The sequence below is a fragment of the Somniosus microcephalus genome, chromosome 19 (assembly GCF_052327205.1).
Source record: "Somniosus microcephalus isolate GS21.2 chromosome 19, FLI_Smic_1.0, whole genome shotgun sequence".
NCBI lineage: Eukaryota > Metazoa > Chordata > Chondrichthyes > Squaliformes > Somniosidae > Somniosus > Somniosus microcephalus.
Genome location: NC_141005.1, coordinates 6,489,153 through 6,508,791, shown reverse-complemented (window position 1 = coordinate 6,508,791; position 19,639 = coordinate 6,489,153).

Sequence of the window (19,639 nt, the reverse complement as noted above, 5' to 3'; positions counted from 1 at the left end):
CACAGGCACGATGGGCCGAATGGCCTCTTCTGTGATGTAAGTTTCTGTGATAATGCACTTCTGTTCACTCTAGTCAAACCGCTGAAAGACTCATCCACAAATACCTGTGTGTACGTGGGGCAAATCCAATAACCGACACACCACTGTCCCCCGTAAGCTGCACCACCTCCTGCACCGCCTCCTGCACCGCCTCCTGCACCGCCTCCTGCACCTCCTGCACCGTCTCCTGCACCGCCTCCTGCACCGCCTCCTGCACCTCCTGCACTGCCTCCTGCACCGCCTCCTGCACCACCTCCTGCACCGTCTCCTGCACTGCCTCCTGCACCTCCTGCACCGTCTCCTGCACCGCCTCCTGCACCTCCTGCACCGCCTCCTGCACCTCCTGCACTGCCTCCTGCACCGCCTCCTGCACCACCTCCTGCACCGCCTCCTGCACCGTCTCCTGCACTGCCTCCTGCACCGCCTCCTGCACTGCCTCCTGCACCTCCTGCACCGTCTCCTGCACCGCCTCCTGCACCTCCTGCACCGCCTCCTGCATCTCCTGCACTGCCTCCTGCACCGCCTCCTGCACCACCTCCTGCACCACCTCCTGCACCGTCTCCTGCACTGCCTCCTGCACCGCCTCCTGCACCACCTCCTGCACCGTCTCCTGCACCGTCTCCTGCACCGCCTCCTGCACCGCCTCCTGCACCGCCTCCTGCACCGTCTCCTGCACCGCCTCCTGCACCGTCTCCTGCTGCACCTCCTGCACCGTCTCCTGCACCGCCTCCTGCTGCACCTCCTGCACCGCCTCCTGCACCACCTCCTGCACCGTCTCCTGCACCGCCTCCTGCACCGTCTCCTGCACCGCCTCCTGCACCGTCTCCTGCTGCACCTCCTGCACCGTCTCCTGCACCGCCTCCTGCTGCACCTCCTGCACCGTCTCCTGCACCGCCTCCTGCACCGTCTCCTGCACCGCCTCCTGCACTGCCTCCTGCACCGTCTCCTGCACCGCCTCCTGCACCATCTCCTGCACCGCCTCCTGCACCACCTCCTGCACCGTCTCCTGCACCGTCTCCTGCACCGTCTCCTGCACCACCTCCTGCACCGCCTCCTGCACCATCTCCTGCTGCACCTCCTGCACCACCTCCTGCACCGTCTCCTGCACCGTCTCCTGCACCACCTCCTGCACCGCCTCCTGCACCGCCTCCTGCACCGTCTCCTGCACCGCCTCCTGCACCATCTCCTGCTGCACCTCCTGCACCGTCTCCTGCACCGCCTCCTGCACCGCCTCCTGCTGCACCTCCTGCACCGTCTCCTGCACCGCCTCCTGCACCGTCTCCTGCTGCACCTCCTGCACCGCCTCCTGCACCGCCTCCTGCTGCACCTCCTGCACCGTCTCCTGCACCGCCTCCTGCACCGTCTCCTGCACCGCCTCCTGCTGCACCTCCTGCACCGTCTCCTGCACCGCCTCCTGCACCTGCTGCACCGCCTCCTGCACCGCCTCCTGCACCACCTCCTGCACCGCCTCCTGCACCGTCTCCTGCACCATCTCTTGCACCGCCTCCTGCACCGCCTCCTGCACCGCCTCCTGCACCGTCTCCTGCACCTCCTGCACCGTCTCCTGCACCGTCTCCTGCACCGCCTCCTGCACCGCCTCCTGCACCGCCTCCTGCTGCACCTCCTGCACCGTCTCCTGCACCGCCTCCTGCACCTCCTGCACCGTCTCCTGCACCGCCTCCTGCACCGTCTCCTGCACCGCCTCCTGCACCTCCTGCACCGCCTCCTGCTGCACCTCCTGCACCGTCTCCTGCACCGCCTCCTGCACCTCCTGCACCGCCTCCTGCACCGTCTCCTGCACCGTCTCCTGCACTGTCTCCTGCACCGCCTCCTGCACCTCCTGCACCGCCTCCTGCACCGCCTCCTGCACCGCCTCCTGCACCTCCTGCACCGTCTCCTGCACCGTCTCCTGCACCGCCTCCTGCACCTCCTGCACCGCCTCCTGCACCGCCTCCTGCACCGTCTCCTGCACCGTCTCCTGCACCGCCTCCTGCACCTCCTGCACCGCCTCCTGCACCGCCTCCTGCACCGTCTCCTGCACCGCCTCCTGCACCGCCTCCTGCTGCACTTCCTGCACCGCCTCCTGCACCGTCTCCTGCACCGCCTCCTGCTGCACTTCCTGCACCGCCTCCTGCACTGTCTCCTGCTGCACCTCCTGCACCGTCTCCTGCACCGCCTCCTGCACCGCCTCCTGCTGCACTTCCTGCACCGCCTCCTGCACCGCCTCCTGCTGCACCTCCTGCACCGCCTCCTGCACCGCCTCCTGCACTGTCTCCTGCACCGCCTCCTGCACCGCCTCCTGCACTGTCTCCTGCACCGCCTCCTGCTGCACCTCCTGCACCGTCTCCTGCACCGTCTCCTGCACCGCCTCCTGCACCGCCTCCTGCACCGCCTCCTGCTGCACCTCCTGCACCGTCTCCTGCACCGTCTCCTGCACCGCCTCCTGCACCTCCTGCACCGTCTCCTGCACCGCCTCCTGCACCTCCTGCACCGCCTCCTGCACTGTCTCCTGCTGCACCTCCTGCACCGCCTCCTGCACCGCCTCCTGCACCTCCTGCACTGCCTCCTGCACTGTCTCCTGCTGCACCTCCTGCACCGCCTCCTGCACCGCCTCCTGCACCGTCTCCTGCACTGTCTCCTGCTGCACTTCCTGCACCGCCTCCTGCACCGCCTCCTGCACTGTCTCCTGCTGCACTTCCTGCACCGCCTCCTGCACCGTCTCCTGCTGCACTTCCTGCACCGCCTCCTGCACTGTCTCCTGCACCGCCTCCTGCACCGCCTCCTGCTGCACTTCCTGCACCGCCTCCTGCTGCACTTCCTGCACCGTCTCCTGCACCGCCTCCTGCATCGTCTCCTGCTGCACCTCCTGCACCGCCTCCTGCACCGCCTCCTGCACCGCCTCCTGCACCGCCTCCTGCTGCACCTCCTGCACCGCCTCCTGCATCGTCTCCTGCTGCACCTCCTGCACCGCCTCCTGCTGCACCTCCTGCACCGCCTCCTGCACTGCCTCCTGCACCGCCTGCCTCCCCCAGTGCACGGCCCAGTTGAGCACCTATTGATTTGCTGAACCTCCACCTTCAGTGCCCTCATCCCCAGCAAAATCTTCACTGTCGCCAATCCCGGTTGTTCCCCTGATCTGGTCCCTTTCATTCCTCGTCTAAGGGACACAAACTTGGGTGCACTTGTTATAGGGATCTGTCACCAAATTGGGCTTGTCCGTATCACTACTGGGTCTTGTTCTCCTCAGCCAAACTCACCCACTGCTCCAGGAACATGCTGAGGGGCGAAGATAACCCCTGTCTCTTTTCCTGTACTGCCGACTCCTTAAACCCCTCTCCCATGCCACTTCCACCCTCCCCTATAACAAAGAGTACGAGGAGCTCATGGATTTCTTCATGGCCTAAATGGAGGCCATCCGTTCAGTTGCCTCCACTGCTTCCTCCCCTTACCCTGGCTAACAAGCCAAACCTCCCCCAGTCTTCCTTCTCCCTGAGTCCTGAACCCCCATGTCTCTCTCTAGTTTGTCTCCCATCTACTCGTATGTACTCTCTGAGCTCACTTTGTCCACGATATTGACCTCGAGCTCCCTCAATCCCCCTAAACTGCAGACCACTCAACTTCCCTTCTGGGTCCCATGCCAGCTGACATTGCAAATGAATCCTTCACCTCCAATCAGGGTTTCTCCCCCTCCACAGCATCGAAACCGCCCTAAGACATTCTCTGTGCCTGTGGCTATGCTGTAATGTCCTTCCTTGTCCACCTCAAACTCTCGGCAGCTCTTTGACAGGATGTGAATTCAAATCCCAGCATGGCAGCTTTGAGAATTTGCAAACATTTTTAAAAAGCTGGTGTCAGTAAAAAATGACCTTGACGCTATTGGATTGTCATAAAACTCCAACTGGTTCACTCACATCCTTTAGGGGAGGAAACCTGCCGTCCTTACCCAGTCCGGGCCTATAGGTGACTCCAGTCCCCACACCAACGTGGTTAACTCTTAGCTGCCCTCTGAAGTGTGGCCCAGAAAACCCCTCAGTTTGTGACGTAAGAAAACTACTAGGCACTTGGTCTAAGCGTTAAACAAAGCTTTAATCAACTGTTTTACAACATGGCGGTCTAGTTGTGTCCTTCACTAGTTCCTGTTAAGAATGTCCTGCGCAAGCTGGGCCCGGGCCCGTGCCCGAGTATTTATACTCTCCCTGGACAGCGCCACCCGCAGGCCGCTCAGTTGATTCATGTCAGTTTGTATCAAACCATTACCAGTGGTTCAAGAAAAAGGCTCACCACCACTTTCTCAGGGCAACTGGGGATGGGCAATAAATGCGACCTTGCCAGCTATGCTTACATTCTGAGAATGCATGTTTTTTTAAAATTCTACAGAAGCTTCAGTCTTTTCGGAGTGAGGGAACAATGTCTGGCTTGCAGTTTGCACATGAATCTAATCGGAATAAAATTCCAGGTGGAAGATTGTTCGGATACCATTCCTTTGGAGAAAACTAAACCCAGCACTTTATTCCAACTTGAATGCAGTATTGCCAATAATGAAAACAGAAAATGCTGGAAACACTCGGCAAGTCAGGCGGCGTCTGTGGAGAGAAGGTGAAGGTCGGGTTAACGTTTCAGATCGTTGACCTTTCGTCAGAACCTGTTGTCACAAAGAGATTGACATCGGTCAGCAAGCTTGATTGATGCAATGACAGGAGAGTGAATTTCATGGAATTAAATTCAAACATCTAGAGATGTTGAATAGAATACTCTGGAAATATTGGCTGCATTGAAGCAGCACGAAGAAAAAGAAAGTTCTGGAATTTAGAAAGCGCCTTTCACACCCTCGGGAAACCCATGAAGTACTTTTGAAAGTGTAGTCACTGTAGCGACACATGGCAGCCGATTTATTTTTTATTTGTGCACGGGATGTGGGCGTCGCTGGCAAGGCCAGCATTTATTGCCCATCCCTAGTTGCCCTTGAGAAGGTGGTGGTGAGCCTCCTTCTTGAACCGCTGCAGTCCGTGTGGTGAAGGTGCTCCCACAGTGCTGTTAGGGAGGGAGTTCCAGGGTTTGACCCAGCGACGATGAAGGATCGGCCGATATATTTCCAAGTCAGGATGGTGTGTGACTTGGAGGGGAACTTGGAGGTGGTGGTGTTCCCATGCGCCTGCTGCCCTTGTCCTTCTAGGTGGAAGAGGTCACGGGTTTGGGAGGTGCTGCCGAAGAAGCCTTGGCGAGTTGCTGCAGTGCACCTTGTAGATGGTACACACTGCAGCCACGGTGCGCCGGTGGTGGAGGGAGTGAATGTTTAAGGTGGCGGATGGGGTGATGACACCGCGGTGGAGTGCAGGCTGGAGCGCATCCAAGGCACCGTGGGGCAAATGACTGCACGGGGTGGGGGGGGGGGGGGCGCCACAGCAAAGTGTAGAAATGCCGTGATCAGAGAGGATTCGATAGTCAGGGGGATAGGCTGGCGTTTCTGCAATCACCGGCATAAGTCCCTCAGGGTGGGTTGTCTCCATAGTGCCAGGACATCACTGAGAGAGCATCATCATAATGACACATTCCAATTCGGATTCATTCTCCCTTCTCTTTCTAACTGTAACGGGTGGTAATAAAGCCTCGTTCACAGCATTCCAATTCCACCTTTGTAAAATTCCCCATTCAGAGGAGCTGCTGCGGGAGCTAAACCGGTGCCGAGATTCCTAGTGTAAGAGGCTAAAGATTTTGAGATACAAAGAGTCCACAGGCAGACGGGGTCAGGTTCAAACATTACCAAACCTTACAATCCTGTGTGCTGGACCAACACTTGTTTGGTGCAGAGAGGAGGGATTTTCCAGTTTGGCTTTGTTAGTTTTTGCTATCTTCACTCTCTTCCCTGTGAAGTAGTGGGAGGATTCACGGGCTGACGGGCCGGGACGTGAAACCTCCTCCCATGGGCCGTGACCAACTTTATCCCAGCCGATAGGGGGTCAGTCCCGCACAGCAGGAGGGTTTGATCAGCTCCCAAAACCCATAGGATGAGGGACGGGGTCACCCACACCCACCAGACGCGAAGATCCTGCTGGATGTCAATCCGGAATTCCAAGCCGGCGCTCCGATCTCCACTTGCCTGGACGGTCTGGAGCGTGGATCAAAGCCGGGACCTGCTGACTCAGAGGCGAGAATGCTACCCACTGATCCACAGCTGACCAATTGCTAGGTGCGCGACTCTGTTGTTGGGACAACCATGACTTTGTGTATTCAAGTAAAGGAAGTCGGGATCTGGATGAGGGTTCGGCTCCGAGAACGGGTGACTTTCAAAGTCTTGCTCGCGCTGACTAACAGGGAATAGTTCCGCCCAGGTGGTAGCACAAAGCACGAGGTATCAATTTGGCCCCCAGTTACATCAAATCAATGGAACCGAATATCGGGCAGCTATAAAACGGGCGGGTGTATAACGGGCGGGTGTATAACGGGCGGGTGTGTAACAGCGGGGTGTATAACGGGCGGGCTGTGTAACGGGCGGGCTGTGTAACGGGCGGGTGTGTAACGGGCGGTGTTAAGTCTGTGTGTTCCAGTTGTATTAAGATTAATTACTGACACAGACTACAAGAATAAAGTTCAACAGGTCTTTACTAGTTGGAGGTCAGGACTATACTAAATACAATATCACTACACCGTACTTATATACCGGTGGTCACCACCGGTATTACGTATACAGCAGCCAGAGAAAGTAGTACATCTCTTAAGGTGGAACAGGCTTAAGTTCTCTTAAGGTGGAACAGGTTACATACACCACAGGCGGGTGTATAACGGGGGTGTGTGTAACGGGTGGGTGTGTAATGGGCGGGTGTGTAACGGGCGAGTGTATGACGGGCAGGGTGTGTAACGGGCGGGTGTGTAACGGGCGAGTGTATAACGGGCAGGGTGTGTAACGGGCGGGTGTGTAACGGGCGGGTGTGTAACGGGCGGGTGTATAACGGGCGGGTGTATAACGGGCGGGTGTGTAACGGGCGGGTGTGTAACGGGCAGGGTGTATAACGGGCGGGTGTGTAACGGGCAGGGTGTGTAATGGGCGGGTGTGTAACGGGCGAGTGTATGAAGGGCAGGGTGTGTAACGGGCGGGTGTGTAACGGGCGAGTGTATAACGGGCAGGGTGTGTAACGGGCGGGTGTGTAACGGGCGGGTGTGTAACGGGCGGGTGTATAACGGGCGGGTGTATAACGGGCGGGTGTGTAACGGGCGGGTGTGTAACGGGCAGGGTGTATAACGGGCGGGGTGTATAACGGGCGGGGTGTGTAACGGGCGGGTGTATAACGGGCGGGTGTGTAACGGGCGAGTGTATAACGGGCAGGGTGTGTAACGGGCGGGTGTGTAACGGGCGGGTGTGTAACGGGCGGGTGTATAACGGGCGGGTGTATAACGGGCGAGTGTATAACGGGCAGGGTGTGTAACGGGCGGGTGTGTAACGGGCGGGTGTGTAACGGGCGGGTGTGTAACGGGCGGGTGTGTAACGGGCGGGTGTATAACGGGCGGGTGTGTAACGGGCGGGTGTGTAACGGGCGGGTGTATAACGGGCGGGGTGTGTAACGGGCGGGTGTGTAGCGGGCGGGTGTATAACGGGCGGGTGTATAACGGGCGGGGTGTATAACGGGCGGGGTGTGTAACGGGCGGGTGTGTAACGGGCGGGTGTATAACGGGCGGGTGTATAACGGGCGGGTGTATAACGGGCGGGGTGTGTAACGGGCGGGTGTATAACGGGCGGGGTGTGTAACGGGCGGGTGTATAACGGGCGGGGTGTGTAACGGGCGGGTGTATAACGGGTGGGTGTGGAACGGGCGGGTGTGTAACGGGCGGGTGTATAACGGGCGGGTGTATAACGGGCGGGTGTATAACGGGCGGGTGTATAACGGGCGGGTGTATAACGGGCGGCGTGTGTAACGGGCGGGTGTATAACGGGCGGGTGTATAACGGGCGGCGTGTGTAATGGGTGGGTGTATAACGGGCGGGTGTGTAACGGGCAGGGTGTATAACGGGCAGGTGTATAACGGGCGGCATGTGTAACGGGCAGGGTGTATAACGGGCAGGTGTATAACGGGCGGCATGTGTAACGGGCAGGGTGTATAACGGGCAGGTGTATAACGGGCGGGTGTGTAACGGGCAGGGTGTATAACGGGCGGGTGTGTAATGGGTGGGTGTATAACGGGCGGGTGTGTAACGGGCAGGGTGTATAACGGGCAGGTGTATAACGGGCGGCATGTGTAACGGGCAGGGTGTATAACGGGCAGGTGTATAACGGGCGGGTGTATAACGGGCAGGTGTATAACGGGCGGCATGTGTAACGGGCGGCTGTATAACGGGCGGGTGTATAATGGGTGGGTGTGTAACGGGCGGGTGTATAACAGGCGGGTGTGTAACGGGCGGGTGTGTAATGGGTGGGTGTGTAACGGGCGGGTGTATAACAGGCGGGTGTGTAACGGGCGGGTGTGTAATGGGTGGGTGTGTAACGGGCGGGTGTATAACGGGCGGGGCGTGTAACGGGCGGGTGTGTAACGGGCGGGTGTATAACAGGCGGGGTGTGTAACGGGCGGGTGTATAACAGGCGGGTGTGTAACGGGCGGGTGTATAACGGGCGGGGCGTGTAACGGGCGGGTGTATAACGGGCGGGGCGTGTAACGGGCGGGTGTGTAACGGGCGGGGCGTGTAACGGGCAGGTGTGTAACGGGCAGGTGTATAATGGGCGGGGTGTGTAACGGGCGGGTGTGTAACGGGTGGGGTGTGTAACGGGCGGGTGTGTAACGGGCGGGGTGTGTAACGGGCGGGTGTGTAACGGGCGGGTGTGTAACGGGCGGGTGTGTAGCGGGCGGGGTGTGGAACGGGCGGGTGTGTAACGGGCGGGTGTATAACGGGCGGGTGTGTAACGGGCGGGTGTGTAACGGGCGGGTGTGTAACGGGCGGGGTGTGTAATGGGCGGGTGTGTAACGGGTGGGTGTGTAACGGGCGGGTTGATAACGGGCGGGGTGTGTAACGGGCGGGGTGTGTAACGGGCGGGGTGTGTAACGGGCGGGTGTGTAACGGGCGGGGTGTGTAACGGGCGGGTGTGCAACGGGCGGGTGTGTAACGGGCGGGGTGTGGAACGGGCGGGTGTGTAACGGGCGGGTGTGTAACGGGCGGGGTGTGTAACGGGCGGGTGTATAACGGGCGGGGTGTGTAACGGGCGGGTGTATAACGGGCGGGGTGTGTAACGGGCAGCAAATTCGATAACGCCCGCTTTGCACTATTGCCTGCGATGAGTTTCTACCCCGCTGTCTTTAGCTTTTTTCCTCTTGCCATTTTGGGCTGGGAGCTGAGGAGCTGATGGATATGAAGCATAGAGCACTGCTCTGGTCTCCATATTATCGAAAGCATACAGAGGCAGTGCAGAAGTTGCAAAAAAGCTTTACCAGGACAATACCAGAACTGAGAGGTTATTCCTGTCGGGAAAGATTGAACAGAATGGGGCTCTTTTCTCTAGAAAAGAGAAGGCTGAGGGGCGACCTGATCGAGGTCTTTAAAATGATGAAGGGGTTCGATAGGGTAAACGTAGAGAAGATGTTTCCACTTGTGGGGAGCCCAAAACCAGGGGTCATAAATATAAGATAGTCACTAATAAATCCAATAGGGAATTCCAGAGAAACTTTTTCCCCCAGAGAGTGGTGAGAATGTGGAACCCACTACCACAGGGAGTGGTTGAGGCGAATAGTATCGATACATTTAAGGGGAGGCTAGATAAACACATGAGGGAGAAAGGAATAGAAGGATATGCTGATGGGGTGAGATGAAGAGGGGTGGGAGGAGGCTCGTGTGGCGCAGAAACACCGGCACGGACCTGATGGGCCGAATGGCCTGTTTCTGTGCTGTAATTCTATATAAACGAGGCACTGTTACACCGTTGTATAGTCAGGTGGAAGGCAAGTCTGAGGGAGCGGTAGCGGAGAGCACTGTACTCCTGACGTCAACCTGTGTCACACTCCCTAGTTTCAGACGTAAACTAAGTCACGGAATCTGTCAGGCGCTGTAGACAAATGGAAAAAATAGCTGAACGGATCTTTTCTTTCCCACACAACTTGGCTGCACGTTTAACCAGCTCCATCAACAGATCAAAGGGAGTGAAAGTTTAGCTACTTTTGGAGGGTCTGATGTCATCGCTGCTAATCTCACTGCGTGCCATTTGGGATCATAGTCCGACTACTTTTGAAGGGACCTTTTCCTTGGTATTTTATAATGAACATAAGAACATAAGAAATAGGAACAGGAGTCGGCCATTCGGCCCTTCGAGCCTGCTCCGTCATTCAATAAGATCATGGCTGATCTTCGACCTCAACTCCACTTTCCTGCACTATCCCCATATCCCTTGGTTCGCTTAATATCCAAAAATCTATCGCTCTCTGTCTGAATATACTCAACGACTGAGCCTCCACAGCCCTCTGGGTAGAGAATTCCAAAGATTCACCACCCTCTGAGTGAAGAAATTTCTCCTCATCTCAGTCCTAAATGGCCGACCCCTTATTCTGAGACTGTGACCCCTGGTTCTAGAATCCCCAGGCAGGGGAAACATCCTCCCTGTATCTACCCTGTCAAGCCCCTTAAGAATTTTGTATGTTTCAATGAGATCACCTTTCATTCTTCTAAACTCGAGAGAATATCGGCCTAGTCTACTCAATCTCTCCCCATAGGACAATCCCTCCATCCCAGGAACCAGTCTGGTGAACCTTCGTTGCACTCCCTCTATGGCAAGTATATCCTTCCTTAGGTAAGGAGACCCAAACTGTACACAATACTCCAGGTGTGGTCTCACCAGTGCCCTATATAATTGCAGTAAGACGTGATTTATTTACACTTTACACTCTGCCGCTCTTTGAAGTAATTGAACGCATATTGATGGGCATGTGTGGGTAAGATCACAGCAGATCATTTGATACAGGTTCTACGTCTGCAGAAGGAGAGCAAGGATTGGGAGCTTTTGAAGTTGGGCACTTCATTCCTCCATGTGTTATATATATGATAATTTTTTTTGATTAATGGTTTAATGTCTTTCATCTCAGAATGAAATGAACCCTTGTACATGGTGGCTTTCATGTTCATTTATTTGCATAGGAAAAATGGAACATTGTCCACAGCTTCAATCAGAAATATTCAGTTAATAAATGGAAGAACAAAGCAACTGGGGTTATTAGCATTCCAAGCCATCACTACAAATTGTTTATTTTCAATGAGGTACACTCATATCAGCTCCACTGTCAAACACAACAGAACTGGAAAAGGAATGAGATAAATATTTTTTTCAATATTCTTTCTCGCGATGTGGACGTTGCTGGCAAGGCCCAGCATTTATTGCCCATCTCTAACTGCCCCTTGAGAAGGTGGTGGTGAGCCGCCTTCTTGAACCGCTGCAGTCCGTGTGGTGAAGGTGCTCCCACAGTGCCGTTAGGGAGGGAGTTCCAGGATTGTGACCCAGTGATGTTAGGGAGGAAGCTCCAGGGGTTTGACCCAGCGACGATGATTGGTGCTTTAATTTCTTACTCGGGGTTTCATCCTCTTTTTAATTTGTGGGCCTCGAGGTTTGGAAAAGGGCCGTTGCCTCGTCTCATTGGTGTGTGAATCTCCAACCAGAACACCAAGGCTCCTGTGGTCAGTGCTGAGACCCGGTGTACCTTCAGAAGAGAGCGGGACCACGTGCTGGCTGGGGCGGAGATTACATCTTATAAAAGGTGGTAAATACCAGGTAATGTAAGTGTGGTCAATGCAGTCTCCTGGACCAGTTTCTGTGGATCGGAGAGGAATTTTCCAGATTTGTTCCTCCAGATTTTAAAATTCTCATCCTTGTTTCCAAATCCCTCCATGGCCTCGCCCCTCCCTATCTCTGTAATCTCCTCCAACCCCACAACCCTCCAAGATATCTGGCCTCTTGCGCATCCCCGATTTTAATCGCTCCAACATTGGCAGCCGTGCCTTCAGCTGCCTGGGACTGAGCTCTGGAATTCCCTCCCTAAACCTCTCCGCCTCTCCCTCCTTTAAGACGCTCCTTAAAACCTACATCTTTGACCAAGCTTTTGGTCACCTGTCCTAATATCTTCTTATGTGGCTCGGTGTCAAATTTTCTTTGATAATCGCTCCTGTGAAACGCCTTGGGACGTTTTACTACGTTAAAGGCACTGGATAAATGCAAATTGTTGTTTTAGTTGGCTTGGGTTTTCACAGAAACCCCACAGTGCAGATAGAGGCCATTTCGGCCCATCGAGCCTGCACCGACACATATCCCACCCAATCCCCGTAACCCCACGTATTTAATCCCCCTTTTTTATCTGGCTTTTGCCACTCCCAGGAGGGTATTGGGGGGGGTTTAATCACAATGCTTCAGGCATCACCAGTGTGTGGAGCAGGTCTGATGGGCCAGATGGTCTGTCCCTGCTCGTCATTTTTATACGTTCGCAGTATCAGCAATTTGGGAATCCAGGCTGACACTCCAACGCAATACCGCGGGGAGAGCCTCGGTGGGGAATTCTAGGATTCTGACACAGCATCGATAAACAGACAGTGAAAGAAAGAAAGAGAGGGCATGAAAGAAAAGAAATAAGAAGATAGAGAGAGAGAGAAACGAGGAAAAATAGAGAGCACAATTAAGAAATAGAAGGAAACAGAAAGAAAGAGGAAGAGAGAAACAAAAAGAGGGCAAGAAAGAGAAAATGAAAGAGAATGAGAGGAAGAAAGGGAGAGAGAAAATGAGGGAGGGTCAGAAACATAGAAACATAGAAGATAGGAGCAGGAGTCGGCCATTCGGCCCCTCGAGCCTGCTCCACCATTCAATGAGATCATACATAGAAGATAGGAGCAGGAGTAGGCCATTCGGCCCTTCGTGCCTGCTCCGCCATTCGATGAGATCATGGCTGATCCTTTAATTCAGTATCCCGTCCCCGCCTTCTCTCCGTAACCCTTAACCCCTTTTGCCCGTAGAAATATATCTAATTCCCTCTTAAATATATTTAATGAGCTGGCGTACACTGCCCTCTGTGGCAATGAGTTCCACAGGTTCACCACTCTCTGAGTGAAGAAATTCCCCCTCATCTCTGTCCTAAATGGTTTAGCCCTTATCCTTAAATTATGTCCTCTAGTTCTGTTCTCACCCGCCAAGGGAAACATTCCTTCTGCATCCAGTCTGTCTAGACCTGTCAGAATTTTATACACTTCTATGAGGTCCCCTCTCAATCTTCTAAACTCCAGTGTGTACATCCCTAAACTACATAGTCTCTCCTCATAGGTCATTCCCGCCATTCCTGGTATCAGCCTGGTGAATCGCCGCTGCACCCCCTCCATGGCAAGAACATCCTTCCTCAGATGAGGCGACCAAAACTGTACACAGTACTCGAGGTGTGGTCTCACCAGTGCCCTGTACAGCTGCAGCAAGGTATCCCTGTTCCTGTATTCTAACCCTTTTGCTATGAAGGCCAGCATACCGTTTGCCTTCTTGACCGCCTGTTGCACCTGCATGCTCGCCTTCAGTGACTGGTGTACAAGAACACCCAGGTCTCTCTGTACTTCCCCCTCTCCCAATCTATTGCCATTTAAATAATAATTTGCCCTCCCGTTCCTGCACCCAAGGTGGATAACTTCGCACTTGTCCACATTATAGTGCATCTGCCATTTATCCGCCCAATCGCCCAGTCTGTCCAAATCGCTCTGGAGCTTCCTGGTCTCTTCCTCTGAGCCCACCCCCCCTCCTAGTTTAGTGTCGTCTGCAAATTTGGAAATGCTGCATCCGACTCCCTGATCCAGGTCATTAATGTAAATTGTGAACAGCTGGGGGCCAGTTTTGGTCGCCTCATCTGAGGAAGGATGTTCTTGCCATGGAGGGGGTGCAGCGGCGATTCACCAGGCTGATACCAGGAATGGCGGGAATGACCTATGAGGAGAGACTATGTAGTTTAGGGATGTACATGGCTGATCATCCAAATTCAGTACCCTGTCCCTGCTTTCTCCCCATATCCCTTGATCCCTTTAGCCTTAAGAAATATATCTAACTCCTTCTTGAATATATTTAATGAATTGGCCTCAACTGCCTTCTGTGGTAGAGAATTCCACAGGTTCACCACTCTCTGGGTGAAGAAATTCCTCCTCATCTCTGTCCTAAATGGCTTACCCCTTATCCTTAGACTGTGACCCCTGGTTCTGGACTCCCCCGCCATCGGGAACATCCTTCCTGCATCTAGTCTGTCCAGTCCTGTTAGAATTTTATAAGTTTCGATGAGATCCCCTCTCATTCTTCTAAACTACAGTGAGTATAAGCCCAATCGACCCAATCTCTCCTCATACGTCATTCCTGCCATCCCAGGTATCAGTCTGGTGAATCTTCGCTGCACTCCCTCCATGGCAAGAACATCCTTCCTCAGATAAGGCAACCAAAACTGTACACAATACTCAAGGTGTGGTCTCACCAAGGCCTTGTACAACTGCAGCAAGACATCTTTGCTCCTGTACTCAAACCCTCTCGCTACGAAGGCCAACATACCATTTGCCTTCTTAAGAAAAAAGAAAGAAAAAGGGAGAAATGAAAGAGAGTGAGGGAGTGAAAGAATTCTCCAGCGTAAGTGAACCTTGGATTGGGCAATGGCATTTCAGAGGTCAAGGGAGGCTGTGTGGAGCACCTGGCTGGGTTTGTGATTCTACGTCCACTTGCAGACCCCAGCTTGAAGTCTGCAGTTGACCCTATTCTATACCTGACATTAACAGTGGGGAGCATTGGCTCAATGACATTAATCAGAACGATCTGTTCAATTCCCCATCACAAAGGGCAAGACAGTGCACAGTCGCTTTCAATACAGAATGCGACGGGATTGATGGCAGTCTCCGGGGGACACCATTCATTCCTGCAGCCCAGCCTTGAACCTTGTGTATTGATTTCTTTGTGGGTTCAATGACGAGACATTTATGAAAGAGAATGACTTTTAATACTCTTTTATATAGCTTTTACAGGAGACACGATGCTTGTGATGCATCTAGAACGAAACTGAAACTAAACTAAACTGCCTTGCTTGTCTCGGTCACATGCCCTCTGCTGTTCAGGCACAAGCAATCAATACATGCAAACATGCTATTAAGGCATCATAATCGAACAGGCAAATACCATCTCTATTTGCTGATATCATTACATCTCCTTTTCTTAAAACAAAAGTATTTTACTTTTAACTAACAACATGTTTTCTTTGTATTAATCTGCATTTTAACTGTAACACTTAATGAACTTACATTATCATTATCATGATCAAGGTTTTTTAACCTTGCTTTGTGTGTTCACATGAAATATGTCAATACACTAGAACTTGAAGAAAGAATAAGATAACATTACTTCCTTCTATAACAATAGTCCTTAAATTTGCTCAATGAGTCTCTCAGGAGGCTTCACGTGTCTTGAGGATTTTCTGATTGATTGTCCTTGAATCTGAGTTGTTGCCTCAGATGATTGGTTCTCAGCTGTGTGATCAGGTTGTTCAACAGTATCAGTCTCTTGACCTGCTGTGGCTGGTCCCATGAGAAGATCTCGACGATTTCTTCTCAGAACAGCACCCTCATCTGTCTGAATGGTGTATGATCTTGGTTGAACTTCACTCAGGACAGTTCCCTTCTGAGTCCATGTGTTTGTTTTGTCTTTCAACCTTACTTGGTCACCAGTGTGGAGTTCAGGTAGGTTTTGTGTTCCTCTGTCATAGTAGTACTTTTGCATTTCTTTCTGTTGTTCTTTGAACTTCCTCACTTTCTCCCCCTCTTTTGTTTTCAGGAGGTTCTCCGGGATGGGTAGGTTTGACCTTAGCCGACGTCCCATCAGGAGTTGGGCTGGTGACTTACCACACTCGAGCGGCGTTGTGCGGTATACAAGCATGCTTTGGTAGAAGTCAGTTCCACTGTCTTTTGCCTTGTACATCAGTCTTCTCACTGTGTTTGCGGGCTCTCCTGGGTCAACAGCTCTGGACAATGTGTCTGCTGTATACATCAGCTTACCCGGTGTGTACGCAACATTCAGTTCATCATAGACTGTCTCTCCTTCGCTTTCCACAACGAGGACTCTCTTTACCAGGTTCAGTCTCTCACAGGCTTTTAAACCTAGTATGGCTTGCACATCCTTTGGCACCACGATTAATGCTAGCGTGTGCTCTCTGTCCTTGTGTGTTACTTTGACAATGCATCTTCCTTTCACTGGTATATCAGTACCTGAGTATCCTGTCACTTTCACTTTTATTCCATGTATCTTTGGTCTGGGTCTAATTTTCTTAAAATCAGTCTCTGATATCACATTAACTTGTGCTCCAGTATCCAATTTAAATGGAATGTGTATGTCATTCACTTTTAGTGTCAACATCCAGTCTCTTTCTTCTTTTTTGTTTTCAGACACAACATCTACATAGAACTCCTCTATGTCGCTTTCATCTACTGCATGGACCTTGCTTTGTTGCATTTGGTTCTTACAGCAACGGGCATAATGGTTGTTCTTGTTGCAACTATTGCATGTTTTACCATATGCTGGACACTTTCTTGGTGGATGCTGTGTACCGCATCGACTACATGTCTTTCGATTGTCCCTTTCATTTTCGTTCGCTGGCCACGCCTCTTTTTTCACATTGGCGCTCTTTTTGTTAAACGGTTTGTATCCGTTCTTTCTCACTGCATCCACGTTGCAGCTATTGTCACTGAACAGCTCCTTTGCCTGCAACTTCACAGTCTCTGTAGCCCTACACAGTGCTATGGCTTTTCCCAGGTCTAGATCTTGCTCTCTTAGCAGTCTTTCCCTTAGACCATTATCTGGAATACCACACACCAGTCTGTCTTTTATCAGCGAGTCTGTCAGTCCCCCAAATTCACATGATTTGCTTCTGTTTCTCAGTTCAGTCACATACTGATCAATAGTCTCACCCGTTTTCTGAACACATGTGAAAAATCTGTGCCTCTCAAACGTCACGTTACGTTTAGGTATGCAGTAGGCCTCAAACTGTTCCATTATTTTATCTAGTTTCATTTTGTCTCCATTAGCAATGAATGTGAAGTTATTATACACCTCCAGCGCTTCATCACCCACGACATGTAAGAACACTGACGATTTCTTATTATCACTTTTCTCGTCAGCTCCGATTGCCGCTAAATACAACTCTACACGTTGTTTGAATCTCCTCCAATTTTCAGCCACATTACCTGTCAACTGAAGCGTCGCCGGTGGGAGTAAACCTTCCATTTTTCACTTCGTTAGCTATTCTCTAATGGTAAGTAACGATGTTCTCTTTTGGCTTGCTAATTTGTGGAGAGCTGATTTAACTTCAGATTTTTTCTCTTCATCTCTTTCAATCACTTCTGACACCATGTATTGATTTCTTTGTGGGTTCAATGACGAGACATTTATGAAAGAGAATGACTTTTAATCTAAAGCTTGTTCAACTCTTTTATACAGCTTTTACAGGAGACACGATGCTTGTGATGCATCTAGAACGAAACTGAAACTAAACTAAACTGCCTTGCTTGTCTCGGTCACATGCCCTCTGCTGTTCAGGCACAAGCAATCAATACATGCAAACATGCTATTAAGGCATCATAATCGAACAGGCAAATACCATCTCTATTTGCTGATATCATTACACCTTGGACCAGTTTACACACAAATCCTGGTCGAGGCATCGTCTGAGTCAAAGATGACCATTTGCAAAAGATACCCAGATGTCATGGGGAGAAGAAGTAAAAATACCGGATCGATGGCAGGGTAGAGAAGACCTCAGCTCCGAGTGAGATCAGCACAAATGTAACAGCAGCTACAATTACTTTCTAGCACAGTATCGTATCAAAAGGTGTGGATCTTGTCACATCTCTATGTATCAACACTCCCAGACACGAGAGACGGGCGGCTGGTTGGACTGAAACTGGAACCGGAGCTTTGTTTAAAGAATGAACCAGTCACTCGCAGACACGATGATATTATTCAACTAACCTGAGCTATCATTGGCCTAGTAATCCGGTCACGCAGGGGCAGGGTGCGGAGTGGGTGTGGGGGCCAAGGTGTGAAGGGGGTGCGGGGGGGGGCAGGGTGCAAAGGGGGTGCGGGGGCCAGGGTGCAGAGGGGGGGCAGGGTGCAGAGGAGGTGCGGGGGCCAGGGTGCAGGGGGGCAGGGTGCAGAGGGGGTGCGGGAGCCAGGGTGTGGGCGAGGGCAGGGTGCGGGGGGGGGCCAGGGTGCGGAGGGGGTGCAGGGGGGCCGGAGGGCCAGGGTGCGGAGCGGGTGTTGAGGATCGGGATCGATGATCGAGTTCGAGTTCGAAGTTGGAGAGAGAGGTTCGAGAGGGAAGATCGAGTCAGCGCCCAGACCCGGGGTAGCTATCGGGAGATCATCGACAAACCCTGGGCCATTGACGAGACGAAAAGACGGCGACCCTCCAAGAGACCTTATGAAAATGGTCAAACAGTTGGGCTCTCTCCACGCCGACGTCCAGGCCTGCTAACATCCAGCCTGGCCATGTCCATTACCTCGAGGGAGAAAAGAGTGTGTTGCAGCCCGCTGCGTTCCGCTGACCACGTGGAGACAGGACACCTGAGAGGACCAAAACGCAGACTTCAAAAACCTCTATTTTCTAACTGGGACTGGTGAGCATGTTTCTGGCCCCTCATAATATAATCTAGCTAGGTTTAGTGGTGGGCATTTTAGGGGATAATTAACAATGAGTTGTTGTCCCTCGATGTTCTGTGTGTTTCCCTATTTCATGGTGAACCTTGTAAAGTATAGTATGCCTGTGGATATATTGGTTAGTACTGTATTATGATTTGTTTTTCTCTCCCATGTACCTTATTGGCTTACATTCAATTTTTCCTTTATGCAATAAAATTTCACTTCGTTTCATTAAACTTGGTCTACAGAGTATTCTCTGCATTGTAGTTCCTGCCTCAAAGTCCAGTGTACAGAACCTAAGGGGTGAGTGGGTCGAACCACTTGGTAAATTACTGTGCAAAAGAGAGAGAGGTCTCACCAGAGAGAGAGACCTAGCAGAAAAACCCCTTACAGGGGGTGCGGGGGGCAGGGTGTGGAGGGGATGCGGGGAGTGGGGTGCGAAGGGGGTGCGGGGGGCAGGGTGTGGAGGGGGTGCGGGGAGTGGGGTGTGAAGGGGGTGCGGGGGGCAGGGTGTGGAGGGGGTGCGGGGAGTGGGGTGTGAAGGGGGTGCGGGGGGCAGGGTGTGGAGGGGGTGCGGGGAGTGGGGTGTGAAGGGGGTGCGGGGGGCAGGGTGTGGAGGGGGTGCGGGGAGTGGGGTGTGAAGGGGGTGCGGGGGGCAGGGTGTGGAGGGGGTGCGGGGAGTGGGGTGTGAAGGGGGTGCGGGGGCCAGGGTGCGGAGTGGGTGCAGTGAGTGGGGTGCAGGGGTGGAGCAGACGGATGCGCAGAGAGGGGCAGGCAGCGGGTGCGGGGACAGGCCGTGATGTTACATGGACTCGGGCAGCACGCAGTATTCGAAAGTGAAGCGCTCAGGGACGATCGAAAATGGAAATCAGCTCCTGCGAGAAGCCCAGGACTCTAATTTGAATAAATTATTTCCCCTGTTTAAATGTTCCCGCCGTACGTTCCTGACACCAGCGCAGCCAC